The 17,005-nt window shown below is 48.9% G+C and overlaps 1 long non-coding RNA gene across 1 annotated transcript; it reads left to right on the top strand.

Annotated features, from left to right (window-relative positions):
• The first annotated feature begins 239 nt into the window (after positions 1 to 239).
• On the top strand, positions 240 to 5,412 carry LOC122697649. Its single transcript, XR_006342136.1, has 3 exons — positions 240 to 923; positions 2,624 to 2,734; positions 4,764 to 5,412. It is a non-coding gene; the product is annotated as an uncharacterized LOC122697649 (long non-coding RNA).
• Positions 5,413 to 17,005: the final 11,593 nt, after the last annotated feature.

Genomic DNA, 17,005 nt, shown 5'->3' with positions numbered 1-17,005 from the left:
TGAGGACCATGCAGTGTGGCTAAGAAAACAGTCGTGATTCGTCAGGTTCAAATCCTCAGTGTCCCGTGCTATTCACATCCCAGCCTGTGTTTTGGAACAAACCCATTTCTCTGAACTCAACATTCTTATTACTGATCCCTCCAGCGCCCCAGCCCCCAACACCCCGCCTCTCTCTCTCTCTGTCTCTCCCTCTCTCACACACACACACTAGCCCAGAGAATCTTTGTTCATACAAGCAGTAGTGGGATGCCAGGCCCAAATTAGGGTGTGTTCTTTGGACGCCAAGGTCAAATCCAGAGGTAAAACGTTACTCATCCAAAGGCTGCAGAAGATCAAGCAAAGAGAGACGATTTGAAAGGCAAACCTTAGGAGAGACTGAATCAGAAGTCTGCCTGAGGGCGTCTCTGGTGTCTCAGTGGTAAAAAATCTGCCTGCCAATGCAGGGCACTCAGCTTCCATCCCTCTTCCGGGAAGATCCCCCATGCCTCGGAGCAACTAAACCCCTGTGCCACGGCCCCTGAAGCCTGTGCCCTAGAGTCCGGGAGCCACAGCTGCTGAGCCCGAGGGCTGAGCGACCGAGGCCCCAGCACCCTCCGGCCCGTGCTCGCCAAGAGACGCCACCGCGACGGGAAGCCAGTGCGTCCCAGCTGGAGAGCAGACCCCCTCAGAGCCACGTGAGAGAGCTGGGCAGCAGCAGAGAGGCAGCACAGCCAGAAAATAAAAGTGAATGAATAAAATTATATAAAAAAGTTTGCCTGAGCGTCTTCCACCCAAAGAAGCAAGACAGAAAAGTATTCTGCCGACGAGGTACCGGGGAGGGGAACCAGATGGTCTGGAAGCAGGGCTTTTAGGGACCACTGGGGATGCTGGTTCTGAGAGAAAGGGAACCATCCCTGCAGAGGGCACCACCTCCTGGCTCAGAGGTGAGTTTTCTTTGCTTTTCTTTAACATTAAGGGGGAAAAAAAGGAATCAAAGCTGAAACCAGGAGATTGCACACACACATTGAATTTCCAGCTTAAAAAACACCAGAAGCTTTGGCAACACCAAGCCACTGTTCCCACATGGTCACAGGAAGAGGCCCTGGGTAGCAATTCCGTACTGCCAAGGGAAGAGGGGTTCTCCAGCCCCCCACAGCCCCCACAGGGCTCAGGACATCTGTTCAGGTGAAGCGACCACCAGTCCCAACACTTGCTAGCATTCGTGGCCTCTGATGTAAGATTCCAAACCAGCCTGGACACGAAGCAGTCTCCGAGCGCCAAGTTTTCATTTGTTGGTTTTTACAGCAGCCTTTGCTCGGCTCCAGACATCCCGACAAGACGTTATGGCTGCAGACCTGCAGTTTCTCTCCTTCCCTGGTGAGCTGTGTGGGCAGCATGCCGTGTTAGGGCCCCTTCTGGCTCGGGGTCTGAGCGGGGAGAGACCCCGCTGTGTGTGTCGTGACACTTCCCCGGGGGCATCATAACGGCCCCGACTCGGCCAGCGGCAGACGGCCCAGCGTGCGTGGGCACACCTCCCGAGGCTGCCCCAAGGCCAGAGTTCTCAGAAAAAGTCAAGTGAACTAACTGTTCTTCCCAAGGACGAGGGTTTTTTTCCCCCTTCTGAGTTGGCCTGGCCTTTTTTCTTGAAGGTTTATTTCTGTATTTTTCTTGAAAGACATGACCATCAAGTTGTTTAAATTTGACTGGTTAAGGGGAAAGTCTGAATGCTCTGAATCTTGTGCACCTTCCAGTAGAGCCTTGAAGACGTCGTGAGAGCAAAGGAAGGCAGTTCAGATGTTTCCGTGAAGATCCTTCCTCCTGGGGTCTCTGTGCTTGTTGTAGACATCGGTCATTTTAAACAAACACACCAATAAGTACAGAAATGCCAGAGCAACTTGTTGCAATATGTCAGTGAAAGGGCTAAATTCTTACAGCCATGCTCTTGAAGTTTATTAATAAAATAATACTTCGTCCTGTGTATCCTAAGTCTTAAGAAAAAAATACCCCCAAATTGGATAAGTAAAAGGATGACTGTGTCCTTTTACGGTCATTTTCAAGCATCGTCTCACTTACTTTCTACGTTTGGTTAGGTGTTAGAAGCACTTCCGAGGTGGCTCAGTGGTAGAGAATCTGCCTGCAATACAGGAGACATGGGTTTGATTCCTGGGTTGGGAAGATCCCCTGGGGAAGGAATGGCAACCCACTCCAGTATTCTTCTCTGGGAAATCCCATGGACAGAGGAGCCTGGCGGGCTACAGTCCGTGGGGTCGCAAAAGAACCAGACGCGACTTAGTGACTCAACAACAACAACAACAACAGATGTTAGAAATTAGATGTTGACATGGAGATTTATAAGCTGGAAACGATTTTGTGTGTCCAGGAGGGATACATTTTTTTTTTCTTCTTTAGAAATGATAGTGACAGAAGTTTTGGTTTCATTGCCCTGCAGATAGAAAAATCTGTTTTATGTCTAACTTAACAATCTTATTACAGCATTATATTGTTCAGGACTCAGTCTTTCCAGTTCTTTTGAATCAGCTTTGCAATTCTGCCAGTTTTGTTTTTTTTTTATTAACGAATAAAGCAAGTTTTGGAAGCATGTTCTTTCTATATTAGTATAAAGTAGTCTTGTTTTTAACTTAAGAGAATGATACTGCGGCACTAGCCTTATCCTCCAGAAGGATTTTCTGCGGCCTGATCTGCTCACAGTGCAGAGCTTCTTGCTGGCTTGCTGCGGCTGCATCGGCAGAACTCTGTAAGTGCTTTTGTGGTTAATGTGGCTAATGCATGTGTGTGCATGCTCTGTCAGTCATGTTCCCCTCTTTGCGACCCCACGGACTGTAGCCCGCCAGGCTCATCTGTCCATGGGGATTCTCCAGGCAAGAATACTGAAGTGGATTGCCATGCCCTCCTCCAGGGGATCTTCCCCACCCAGGGATCCAACCCACATCTCTTACGCCTGCTGCATTTTGGCAGGCGGGTTCTTTACCACTAGCGCCGCCTGGAAATATGAGGTCAACGCATGGTGAGGAAGAGAGGACTGATGGATTAGCTTCCGTTTAGGTCAGGGGTCCACAGCCTCTGCGATCTAACACCTGATGATCTGAGGTGGAGCTAATGTAGTAATAGCATAAATCAAGTGCCCAGTAAATGTCTTGTGCTTCAATCATCCTGAAACCATCCTTTGCTCCCCGGTCTCATGGGAAAATGGTCTTCCAAGAAACTGGACCCTGGTGCCAAAAAGGCTGGTGACCGCTGGTTTAGGGGAAGAAAAGGCAGATGATGTTATTCATGGATAGAGCAGACACCATTTCCTACTGTCTCTGCTCCATCTCCGACGTGGTCTTTTCAGGTTAGTCCTTGCAGTGGAAGCAGAGTATTTACTATATTGGACCCACGAGTCTTTCGGAGGCTCCTTTTTATCCTCTCTACCCCATTTCCACGCGTCCTGACACCTGAGAGGAGGAGGCTCAGAGGCCACCTGGCTAAGCCATGAGGGAGGGTCAATAAGACTCCTAAAAAATGATGCTCCTGAAGAGCTCGGGATAGAGTCAAAGTCTTATTTCAAATGGGTTGGGAGCTTGGCTTTATTGTACAGGGAATAAATTACTTACTAATTGTAATGAGTAACGGTGTAACTCTATTCTAAGACGGTGCTGGGGTCTGTTTAAATATTTTTACATGTACCATTTCAGGGAAAATACATTCTCTTCCAAATATCGGGATAGGTTTGGAAACTTACATGTAATGAAGCATCTATGAAATGATACAGCAAACAGGGAAATGCTTTGCAAACTATATAGTGTTTTATTTTGCCATGAATGTTACTTTTTATCAGTACAGTAATTCAACGTAACCTGAATGTCCCCAAGTCTGCAGATAACTGAGGGGTGAACATTCTCTTGCTAACCGAATAGAATAACTCAAGTCCACACCCCACATTTGGTTTCAGTAAGTTCAGTCCCCTCCCAAGTATTTCTGAGAAGTCCCAGGGAACCCCTATCAGCTGTGGTCTCCGGTCACCAGCTGGTCCTGTCCACGCCGGCAGCCGGGTCCTCTCCCCGGCTCCTTCCAACACGTCTTTACTGCCTCCTGTCTTCCTGTGGACAATTCACCTGCTTCCTTTGTTTCCTAAGAAAGTGCCAAAATAAACCAGACCCTAATTAACAGCTAATAAACATTTGCTGAAACCTCTGGTGGTTACTAGAGAGGAATTAAGATGCAAATTAGGAAACAATTAAAAATACTCCTCAGGCCCTGCCTCTCATCACATTTCTGGGGTCCACTTAGAGCCAGGGTCCTTTCTATGTCCTCAAAATCTTTTTCCAGAAGGAGCTATTCAAAAGTAGGTCATTATCCACTTCTCGGGGACTAGCCTTTCCTATTACGATACACAGTACTTCAGTTCTCTTACCAGCACTCCCCGTTGCAGCCAGCCCCCCGGGTCTTCTGTTCATAACCAACAACTCCCCAAAGACTTGCTTCTCTAGACAAAGGACCTGCTCCCCCTTGGGGGGCACCCCCTCATGCTCCTGCAGCGAACGTGGAGGTGGCCCCAGCCAAGCTCCCGTCTCCGCCAACATCTGCTGGATGGAGAAAGTAAGTTGTCAGGTTAGCCAGACTTTGAGCCGCTTTCTAGATCACCTGATTCGATTTTTGTATATTAACCATGTATGAAATAGCCTTGCTAAATTCAACCATTGATTCTGAGAGTTTGTGGATGGTTTTGAGCATTGTATGTACACAGTCATTATTTTACCTTTTTTTTCTTTTAAATTTTACAGGAACTTTATACCTTCTATTCTTCTGGCCACTTTACAGAGACCAATACAACCGACACGGTTGAAAGGAGCAATGATTGTGGCCATTCCTGCCTGGTTCAGTCTGAAGGTCGGGGGAAAGTGCTCAACATTTCCATTTTATGCATATTATTGGCAGCAGGCTTTTGAGTTTTCTTTTTACCAGATTAAGGAAATATTTTTCTAGGTCTAGTTTGCGAAGTTCTTTTAAATTTTTATTATAAATGAATATGAAATTTTATCAAATACGTTTTCTGACTCTATTGAGATGATTATGTGTGTCCCTCATTCTGTTAATGTGGTGAATTGCACTGACTGATTTTTGAATGTTAAATCAATCTTGCCTTCCTGGAATAAACCATACTTGCTGGGTTTGATTTGTTATTATTCAGTTTTGAATTTTTACATCTTAGTCTGACAGAAATTGGCCTATAATTTTACTTTCCTATTATATCTTTGACAGATCATGGTATCAAGGCCTTGTAAAACAAGTTGGAATGTATTCCCGTGTTACCTGTTTTCTAAAAGAGTTTGTATAAGAGAGTTATGGGGGAATTTACAAGCAGTCTTGCTTGGGACTAGACTTCTCTTTGTGGAAAGGTTTTTAATTATGGATTCAGTTACTTTTACAGATCTAGAGGGACTTTTCTATTTTTGATGACAATTTTAGTAAGTTGTGCTTTTCAAGAGATTTTCCCATTTCATCTATGTTGCAAATGTATTGGCATAAAATTGTTTATAATATTCTGGTCTTTTTAATACATATTGAATCTTGACATTGTCCATTTATATTCTCTTCCTTCATCTTTCCTTTTATTCTCGATAAGTGTGACTGGGGGGTTTCCAATTTCATTATTGTTCAGTTGTTATGTCATGTCCAACTCCTTTGTAATTCCATGGACTGTAGCCCACCAGGCTCCTCTGTCCATGGGATTTCCCAGGCAAGAATACTGGAGTGGGTTGTCATTTCCTCCTCCAGGGGATCGTCCCAACCCAGGCAATGAACAGGCGTCTCTTGCATTGCAGGGGGATTCTTTACCACTGAGCCACTAGGAGTCTTTCCAAAGAACCAACCTTTGACTTTGTGGGTTTTCTCTCTTGCTCATTTGTTTTCTAGTTCATTGCTTCCTGCTCTTACCTTTATTATTTCCTCCCTTCTATTTTATTTGTATCTAATCTCTTATTCTTTTCTAGTTTATTTGTTTTTTTTTCATTTTTTATTGAGGTATAATTGATATGTAACATGTTAGTTTCAGGTATGCAACATAATGATTGGACATTTATATTCATTGAGAAGTGATTACCAAAATAAGTCTAGTTAGCGTCCGTCCTCACACATAGTTAAAAAAACATTTTTTTCTTGTGTTGAGGACATTTATTTATTTATTTTTACCAGATTGCAGAAGGTTTAATAGTGTCCCCAAAGGTATGCTTAAGTGGTAACCCCCATAACCAGCAAAGGTGATCTTATTTGGAAAAACAATCTTTGCATGTGTAATTGTGGATTTTGAGATGAGGTCACCCTGGATTTAGGGTGGGCCCTTGTTTGTGCTCAGTCGTGTCTGACTCTTTGAGACTCCATGGACTGTAGCCCGCCAGGTTCCTCCGTCCATAGAATTTTCCAGGCAAGAATACTGGAGTGGGTTGCCATTTCCTACGCAAGGGGACTTTTAAAATTTACTCTCCAAGCAACTTTCAAGAATGTAATACAGTATTCTTAGTATAGTCAGCATGCTGTACATTATAGCCCCAAGATTTATTTATTCTATAATTGGGAAATTTGTACCTTCTGGCCCTTTACACGCCTTTCACCGCCTCCCTCCTCCCTCCGCCTCTGGAATCACCGATCCGTCTGTCGATGAGCTCTGTCTTCGCTGTTTTCCAAGATTTCACACGTGAGGGCACGCAGCATTTGTCTTTCTCCATCTGACTTATGTGGCTTCCCAGGTGATGCTAGTGGTAAAGAATCCGCCTGCCAATGCAGGAGACACAAGAGAGGAGGGCTCCATCCCTCAGTCAGGAAGATCCCCTGGAGAAGGAAACGGCAACCCACTCCGGTATTCCTGCTTGGAGAATCCCATGGACAGAGGAGCCTGGTGTGCTACAGTCCACGGGGTCGCAAAGAGTCGGACACGACTGAGCGACAGAAGCGCGTCTGACTTATTTCATCAGCGTAAGGCCCTCGATGTCCTTCCATGTTGTTGCAAATGGCAAGGTTTCTTTTCTTTTAATGGATGAACAATATTCCATCGTGTGTGTGTGTGTGTGTGTGTGTGTGTGTACATATGTGGATATAAAAACCACATCTTCTTTATTCACTCATGTCCCAGTGTTCCTTTAAGCCAGGTTTTTAACTCTTTTTCACTGGGAGCATTTGCCCAGAGAACTAACCCATCGTTTCAAAGCACTAGGATGTGCTTTTCTTATGGGTTGCCATAACTGCCGTATTGCTGGGGAAAAAAAGAGTTCCCACAATATATGATTTTGTTTTCTAAACTCATCTTCTGAGCATATGTCTCTTAGCCGAATAGGTTGCGACTGTAAATATTTAAGGATTCAAGGCTCTTTTAATCATCACTTGGGGATTTTTTTCCTGAATAGTTTAAAATTTCTGCTCCTAATTTACTGTCAGCTGTCTCTCTCCCCTTCCCCTCTAACATGAATCAGGCAGTTGGAACATGACCCTCTGAACAGCTGTGAACTCAGCGCGCTGTGATGAGATGCAAGGGCAGCGACGCGGCTTCAGGTTCTGCTGCAAATCACCGCGCGTTCTTTGCCTCTGTATTGAGGGCATGGAGATCAGAGGTGATTTATTGCCTTATTTACACATAAAATGCAGGGGGGAAGCCATTCTACACTTCGCTGGAAGCATTCACCAAAGACGCAGTCTCTGAACAAGCACTTGGGGATCTGGGGATTAGAAGTGAATCCAGAATGGCCACAGAAAGGTTATTTCGGCCAATTAACAGAATCCAAGGAAACTATTATGTTCCAATGGAAGAAGCTGCCTCTTCCCAGATCTGCTGTTAGTGGGGACCAGGCTCAGAAAGACACATATCCGCCCGTGGACACACTTGCATGCCTGCACACACACACACACACACACACACACTGCCAACACCCACGCGTGACTGAGCAGTTACACAAGTAGGGGAATTCTGGCAAGTGAGTCATTGGATTTTTTTTCATTCTAGCTCTTCTTTCTAGATCCAAAGTAACATGTGTATTGGGACAGCATTGGAAAGTCCAGAAAAATCACCCATAATGCTGCTACCTAGTAAAACCAATGGCAATTTTGTCACATTTTTTTCCTTTGCACTTATTAAATATAGATCAGCTCTTCCAAGCAATTCCATAGTCCTGCTTTTCTCTCCTACCTCACAATTCTATATTAGGGATATCCTAATATAAAATAAATAGCATCTGAGTCATGACAAAATGTCCTTTCACGGGGGTGGCTCACAATTTCCTCAGTGTTCTCTGAGGCTAGCCATTGACGCTGTTACAATTTTTCCAATAATAAAGGCATTACTGCAGGCCCATCTCCCTGAGTCCCCTCTCGTGGTTCCTTTTGGTTTCAGGTGTCAGGGGCGCCCCTGAAAGGCTGGAGCTCAGGCCTCCACCTATAATCACCCCACCATTCTGTATGCAACTGTCCCACCTCCAACTCCTACCGCATTCTTGCCCCAGTGAGCTTCCCAAAGCGTTTCTCCCAACCGTACGTGGTACGTGCCCCTTGCGGGGAAATCATAGTAAATCAAAAAATTCCCATCTCATGATTCCAGGTGCTATTTTAGTGCCATTATATATATGATACCTCGGGCTTTCAAGAATCCACCTGCCATGATGCAGGAGATGAGGGTTCGATCCCTGGGTTGGGAAGATCCCTTGGAGAAGGAAATGGCAGCCCACTCCAGTATTCTTGCCTGGAGAATCCCATGGACAGAGGAGCCTGTTGGGCTACAGTCCACGGGTTGCAAAGAGGCGGACGTGGTCGAGCAGCTGAGCGCGCGCGCGCGCACACACACACACACACACACACACACACACACACACACGATACATTCGTGCCTGGGGCATCGATCGGTGCTTTCTGAAAGTGCTGAATTATTCTAGATCCGCCCCAGAGGCGAGCACTGAAACGGGACTGGGTCTGATGGAGAGATTCCGTAAGTGTCAAAAGCACACTGAATTTCAAAAATTTGATCTGATAAAAAGAATGCGAATTATCCATCTCATTGATATTATTTATATTGATTACATATTTGGAATACCAAACATGATAATGTTGGGGATATATCGGATTAATGTAATATTAGAGCTAATTTCTTGGTATGTGTTTCTAACGTGGCTACTAGAAACTTGAAAAGCCACACACATGTGGCTGGTTCAGAGTTCCAGTTTGAGGCCAGTTTGGAGCCTCGAGTGGGAGCGGGGCCTCCCCAGGCTCCCCCTCTGGACTCTGCCCTTCCCCGTCTCTGCTGCAGCCGCCAGCATCCAGCTGAGGCAGACAGCAGCCTGCTCTCGTCTCCCTGTCTCCCAGCATCAGGCCGAGGACTGGGCACCACTGACGGCACGTGGGGGCGGAGGTTGGGAGGGGGCCTGGCCTGGCTGGGGGGTGGGGGCTGCTTTATTAATCGTGAGGCCCATCAGGCTGGCGGAGTGACAGATGCCCCCGGAGGACTCGACGGGGCTGGGAAGAGCGCGCCGAATGCTCTGCGGGTTTGGGCTCTGACTGCAGCTTTGAGCAGCTTCTTTTTCGTCCCTACCTGTCTTCAATCAGTCCTTTCACAAGAGGCCCGCCAGCTCCCCTTGCCTGCTCTCAGGGGTTCAGAGATGGGACTCCACAGACCATGTGGCTATTTCAGCCTCCAGGCAGGTAAAGCTGGGGGCCAGTGGAGCGCCCGCTCCGAGCGCCCGGGAGGAGGGGCAACCGCCAGACAGAACCAAGCCTGTTTCTCTAGATGCTGAGTTTCCCAGGTCTGCGGGACACTCGGCCTCCTGCACAGCTCAGGGCCTTGGAGAGGGAAAGCTGAGTTACCGGCCGGCACGTCTGCGCTCCGGCCCAGGGGTGGCCCGGGCCCCTCTCTGGGAGCCAGCCCAGCCCCGGGGCATGGCTGCCCCCGAACTCCCAGTTTCTGCTCTGCTAGGACTGGGACTCGGGGCAGCGGGGATTACTAGCGAGGGTACTAGTGGCCCTGACTCACTTATAAATCTGGTAGAGCGCCCACCCAACCACATGTCCTTCCTGATTGCAGTGTTTTTGTAAGGAACCTCTGTTTGCACACAGAATCTTATTTCTCGCCGTGTTTGCTTCATCTCTTTTACTCCTGGCTCCTTTCCTGCAGCTGGTAGAGGCCTGGTGCCACCTGAGTCTCTCCCAGGCACGGCTGGCAGGGGCTGGCAGGGCCCCCTCTGAAGTGAGACTGCCTGGCTTCCTGATTCCTCGGAACTGACAGCTGGGAGAAGAGCCAGATGAGGGCGTCCCCCGTGCATGCAGGTGACCCATGTCTGAGCGCCCGTGCCCAGGGCACGGAGCCCCAGGCTGGCCTCTGAGAGCGCGGAGGAGTCAGGTATCCTTGAGTGTATCCTTGTCGGCTTCTACAGCCTGCGGAGAGTGGAGAGTGCCGCTGGAGATCCACACACGGGGGACCGGGACTGCGGGTGTCTGAGGATGAACAGCAGGGGAGAAGGAATGGTGGGTGCTGGGTGGAGGGGAGAGCTGAGCTGGCGTGAAGGACGGGAGCAGCTGGCTCTAGAGCAGAGATCCTCATCCCCCGCAAAGTTGATGCTACGGCCCGGATAACTCTCTGTTGTGGGGGCCGCCCTGTATGTTGTAGGACGTTTAACAGCCTCCCAGGCTTCCACCCACGAGGACCCCTCCACTGGTGACACCCCAAAATGTGTCCGTGGTTATCATTTTGCTGTTTAGTTACTAAGTTGTGTCTGACTCTTTGCGACCCCATGGACTGTAGCCCTCCAGGCTCCTCTGTCCATGGGATTCTCCAGGCAAGAATACTGGAGTGGGTTGCCATGCCCGCCTCCGGGGGATCTTCCCGACCCAGGGATGGAACCCGTGTCTCCTGTGGCTCCTATTGGCAGGCTGGTTCTTTACCACTAGCACCACCTGGGAAGCCCATCGAGCCAAGGCAGAGATTTAAATCTACTCCAAGGGGAAGGATTCAGGTTTACAGACAGTGTGCGATCAGCTGGAATAGGTTCTCACATATTAGGTGCATACGTAAAGGCCACCCTAGGAATATTCTGGCTTCTGCCCTTTGAATGAACACTTGGAAAGAAGAGAACAGTAAGCCACTGTGGGAAGGGATATCTGAGTTCTGATGTCAGTACTTGGTTTTAAGTTCTGAAGAGAAATGACAAAGCAACGTTACATCACTGGTCAGGAGGGGCGGACGGGACACTTGGAGGAAGGAAACCCGTGTGTAAAATGAACTTTAACACTTTTTTGTTGGAGGGGAGGCACCACTGACTTTTTTGAGAAGCTGATGAAAACTCTGAATTCTTACCCAGACAGACTCACATAAGCACATAATACAAATTCCTCATGTGTCTTCCTGCGGTAGTCAGTCTCCCTGAAGCCTACCCATGACTCGTGGGGCTGATCCAAGGAGGCCAGGTAAGGCCCTCTGGATCACGACAGGCTCAGAGAACTCATGACACCCTAGCTCCACTGGACATGATGGCTGAGACAGGAGAGGGGAAGAGGCTGGACAGCCAGGCAGAGAGGCCACGTGGACGTTCAACGGTCCTTACGATATACAGTGGTGGGTGCTGGGCTGCTCAATATTTGAGCAGGATGCACTCGGTAGGGTTTTGGACAAATCACCTCTGTGGGCTTAAATGATTTTGTGCATGAGAACAAAGGGAGACAACAAAAGAGGAGTTAGGGGCTTTCCTGGTGTCTCAGACAGCAAAGAATCTGCCTGCAGTGCTGGAGACCGCCTGCAGCACAGGAGACATGGGTTCAATCCAGAAGATCCCTTGGAGTAGGAAATGGCAACCCACTCCAGTATTCATGCCTGGGAAATCCCGTGGACAGAGGAGCCTGGCGGGCTCTAGTCTATGGGGTCACAAGAGTTGGACATGACTTAGCGACTAAACCACCGCCACCAACCACCACCAGGTTACAAGAGCTAAAACGGAGGTTTAGGGAGATCAACCAGGTTATAGTATGCAGGGTGTGTTCACTCACAGCCCTCGACTACGGAGCAGGGAACACCTGATGTGGTTTGAGACGATTAGTCAGGGCAAGAGGATGAGGGAATCCAAGTCCAAGTGAACATGTCCAAGTAAGCCATGTGGGACAGGCTTAGCATTCTTGAAATAAGGGGGAATACACTTATAATAGATGACCATCTTTCAGTGTGAATGGAAAGGTTTGGAGTGACATCAGGAAGAAGATGAGAAACGTTCATCCTGCAAAACCCTGCATTTTCCCAGAGGTCTTTCTTCCAAAACCAGATGGTACATGGATTAGATCCTCTGTGAATTATAGAATATTAAATTTTATAACCAAATCAAATTGATGTCTTATGCCTGGAACCAATGCACTACTGAATTGATTGGGAACTCCTCAGATTAACTACTGATTCATGAAAGAGGTTTTGGCAAATGGTCTCAGACAAGGAATCAAGACAGAAACAGCATTTGTCAGACCGGATGGGTGGACTCACCTTTTGGACTGAAAAATTCGCCTTTTTGTGAAAATCGCCTAGTGGTCTAGTACAGTGATCCTATCATGTATCAATGGGCCAGTCTTGACTATCCAATGTCTAGAAGCTTCTAGGACACTTCTGTGTGGTGCTCCGTCTTATCTATGAAGCTGGTCTCTCGGAGAAACTTAATAAGAACCCAGCCAGACACCCAAAAGTCAGCTATTTGGAAGAAGAGATGGGAAACGGGCCTGTAACCACTGTGGGAGAACAAAGCAGCAATTAGAGGTTGAGAGTCTACTAAACCCAAGAGACAGGCGAAGCATCCACAGGATGGAAAACAAGAGCCCGTCCCCTGTTTAGGGGCCTCAGAGGGGCCTTGGAGCCTTTTTACAGATTTATTTTTGAGACTGGGTCTTGGTTGCTGCACGCAGCCTCTCTCTAGTTGCAGCAAGTGAGGGCTACTCTCTACTTGCAGAGCTCGGGGCCCTGAGGTGTGTGGGCGCATTGGTGGTGGCTCACGGGCTCAGGGGTGGCCGCACAAGGGCCGAGTGGCCCCTCGGCATGTGGAACCTTCCTGGGCCCGGGATCGAATCTGTGCCCCAGGCACGAGCAGGCAGATGCTCAACCCCGGGACTACAATGGAAATCTGGGGCCTTGGCGTCTTGACGCCCAAAGGGAATACCCTAAATGGTTACTTGGGTTCGAAGCTGTGTTGGTGGCTCTTTGCCCAGCTCTGCCCTGGCTCTTATGCGCATCATTTAAAGTTCGGCCCAGTGTCACCTCCCTACCTGAGCGGCAGAGTCCTGCCACCAGGACACTGTCCCATCACCCTGCTCCTTGGTCCCTCATTTCTGGACGGCGGTACCTGTTTAGGGCCCACCTCCTTGCCCACCCCCCACCCCCGCCCCAGTCTGTGTCCTCAGCCCCCAGCACACGTCTAAGGCAGATGTGTCAAATGGCTGAATCTGTGGAGCTTTCGAAACATTGAGACAAATCCTGACTTGCTTACCAGTTTGTAGATTCCCAGACCTTTTATATTACTCAGATGAGTCGTGTGGATTCTATTAAACACGCCCGTAGGGTCTCTTGGTCCCTGGCGCTGCCGTCCTCACATCTGGACCACTGTAGCGGCCTCCAAAAAGCTCTGCCTGCCTCTGGTTTCCATCCACTCCAGGTCCTCCGGAAACCCTGGCGGGTCCTCTTCCTCTTTCCTGGAAAACAGTCATCGGTCTGACTTCCCAGCTCGCTCACCTCTGCTCTTGACGGACCTTTGATCCAGCCAAGTCAGAATGCTCCTCCCGGGTCCCTGCAAACGTCCGGCCGTCTCCTGCCTCCAAGCCGCTCTGAGGTGCTTCCCTTCACCTGCCAGAGGTGGGCCAACCTTTCAGACTCAAGCATCTTCTCCTCTGAAAAGTTTTTCCTGATTTCACTAAACTCAAAGTAACCCCTGCTTCTTTCAGCTTTTCTAACGCTTTTTTGGGTTGGTGTTCCCCTCGTAGAGCATAAGCCACTTTACACGAACGTCGGGCTTCTTGCACTGGACCGTGAAGGAGCCGAGGCTGGACTAACGCCATCCATCTGTCGTCTCGGAGCAGTGGGCTCGACGCCCGGCCGAGAGAGGACACTCAGTGAGAGCTGGGGGGTGCAGGACCGAGTCTGCATTCCTGTTCGGGTGCAGTTTTATTTTAAGGTCGGGAACATGCAAAGCATCCTGGAATATATTAGTCATGATTCTTGCCAGGGGAAAGAGATCTGTCTCTTATTTGAACTGCCTGGTGATGGATGGGTGGTTTCGGCAGTAAAAAAACAATCCCACAGAAATTTACAATTTGCAACAAGCTTTACTCCGTCTGGGGGCCTCCGCGGCGGCACAGTGGTAAAGAATCCATTTGCCGATGTAGGAACTGTGGGTTTAATCCTGGGTTGGGAAGATCCCCTGGAGAAGGAAATGACCACCCACTCCAGCATTCTTGCCTGGGAATTCCCGTGGACAGAGGAGCCTGGCGGGATACAGTCCATGGGGTTGTAAAGACTGAGTGACTAACACTCCATCTGATCCTATGGGCTTGTGAGGTAAGAGGTATCTCCAGTTTATGACTGAGGAACTCAAGACTCAGAGAATAAACTGTGAGGATACAACAGCCACGGGGTGGACCAGTCCTTGGGTCTCAGGACGCCAGGAGGCAGGTCCGTCCCTCTTCATCCCACTCTCCACCAGTCCTGTTCGTGAGGGGGCTGGAGACGGTGATAAATTCTTACTGCATTTTAAGGAGATGGCTCTGGAAATTCCAGAATGCCCACCTGAGTATTCATCCTGGGTGAGAAAGAGTGAAGAGAAATGAGAGATGCTTTTAATTCAAGAAGCTGGAATAAAGAATGATTTTAAAAGTAGCAGAGTTTGACTAGACAGTGATTGAGATATTTTATGAATTAAATAGAAAGAACTCTTTAACTGTGAACTATGGGCTGGTGCATCATTGGTGTCTGTGCCTTATCCATCACATTTCCTGGAAAATAAAGGCAGAAGAGGAAGATTCAGGCGTTCAACCCAGAGGCTCACCAGCCTTATTACTCCTGGCTGCCTGGCATTGAGAAAATACTGTCTGTGCCCACGTTTCCTTATCTGTAAGTGAAGTAGTCGTCACAAGTGTATCTCAGATGCTACGGATTTACTGTTTGTGGATTAGTCGCTCAGTCGTGTTCAGGTCTTTTGTGACCTCATGGATGGTAGCCTACCAGGCTCCTCTGTCCATGGGATTTCCCAGGCAAGAATACTGCAGTGGGTTGCCATTCCCTTCTCCAGGAGATCTTCCTCACCCAGGGATTGAACATGGGTCTTCTGCCTGGCATGCAGATTCTTTACCACTGAACCATCAGGGAATTTATTTAACCCGTTCAATTTTCCCTAACTCTTAAAAGTAGGCATTATTAACTGACTAATTTTTACTCCTTCACTTTGCAGACAAGGAAATGGGCTCAAGGAGATTACAAGCCAGGAACACGAGGTTGCAGAGGAGACGAAGCCCAGTCCCCTCACTCACCACTCAAGGTACCAGCTTCCAGCTACGTAACACGGTATAGGAAACTCCGCTCAGCAGAGTTCACACGATGGTCAGACAAGAAACCATTTGAAGTGTCGAGATGATGTTAATTAGATCCCTTCTCATTTCTTTTAATAAATGTTTGTGAATAAGTATGCCCAGGTACCTGCATTTCTTTAAAGCACGTTTGAATCATAGACCCTTTGTTTAATGATGGTGAGTAGCCAACCAAGTTCATGCTGCTACTCAGGCTTTTTTAATGAAGACCTTCCTGGGGAAGTGAACCTTCAGAGCAGGGGGCGGGGCTGAGGACGGCCCTCCACCTGGTGGCAGCCCAGCCCTCTGGCGGGGAGAGGCCCTAAATGGTCTGAAAGAGCCTCTGAAGTGCTGCTCTAGCAGAAGCAAACCTATAAATGACAGCGTGGTCCCTAAGCACGGGAACGAACTGCCTTCAAGTGGGTGTCTGCTTCCCTTTTGATGTTTAAGGGAAGAGCAAACCTGGAAAGGAAACACGGCAGGCGGATGACTGATGGAGCTGGAAAGGCTGAGACTTATTTCCCATCAATGCTCTCATCAGACTGTCTCACCCTTCCTGGTGGTCATTCCAGCACTGATGCCCTGCAGGGACGCTGGTAGCAGGAGACCAGAGAACATCCCCGAGGGGAGGACTCGGAGGCCCTGGGGGAGGGCGGGACCACAGGCTCTGCCTCTGGTCAGCTGCCTGAACTCCAACCAAGGCCTGCTCGCGCTCAAGTCTCTGGCAGACATTCTAGGTCTTCTTTGAATCATTTCCTCCCCCCGGGCACCCAGGGGAAGCTAGGGGGGGCCCTGGGACGGATTCTGGCCGATGGGGTGTTCATGGAAGGCACGAAGGCCATGTCCAGGCCCGTCTCGGGCTTCCACGCTCGCTTTCCCTACCTGCCGGCGGGGAGAAAGCTCAGAGCATGTAGAAGGGAGGCCACAGAGGCCAGGACCCGGGTGCTGAAATGCCACGTGAGAGGCCGCCACGCCAGAAGTGGTCTGTGGGTGTGACTGCTAGGCGAACCGGGAACCAACTTCTGTTGTGCTGAGCCACCGAGAAACCAGGGTTATCTGTTACTGCGTCTCGTATTTCATTTACAAACACACCAGGAGGTCATCATGGGCCTTATTTCAGTTGTTCGAGAATCGAAAGAAATAATGTGCAGGAAGCCACCAGAGAAACTCTAAAGGCCCTGATCGTCATTGTCGATAATCAGCCCAGTCACAGAGCTCGTGGCACTCGATCCACAGGTTTCCTGTCTCAGGTCAGCCCTGCGGCCAGGCTCCCCGAGCAGAAGGGGTCAGGAACCACCAGCCACCACCTCAAGCCCTGCGGTGGGCACAGCTGATGTCCAAGGTGATGCCACGCCTCCCCCTTTGGCTTCTGCCAGTGGACGCTGCAGAGAGGCCGTGAGACCAACTGCATCTTCCTGCCCAACCCCTATGGCTCATCCCAGGCTGTGTCAAAATTCTGTTCTATTTTGCCACT

Source organism: Cervus elaphus, chromosome 7 (assembly GCF_910594005.1).
Source record: "Cervus elaphus chromosome 7, mCerEla1.1, whole genome shotgun sequence".
NCBI lineage: Eukaryota > Metazoa > Chordata > Mammalia > Artiodactyla > Cervidae > Cervus > Cervus elaphus.
The sequence above is the reverse complement of the archived record's forward strand: the minus strand, read 5'-3'. Positions and strand labels throughout refer to the sequence as shown.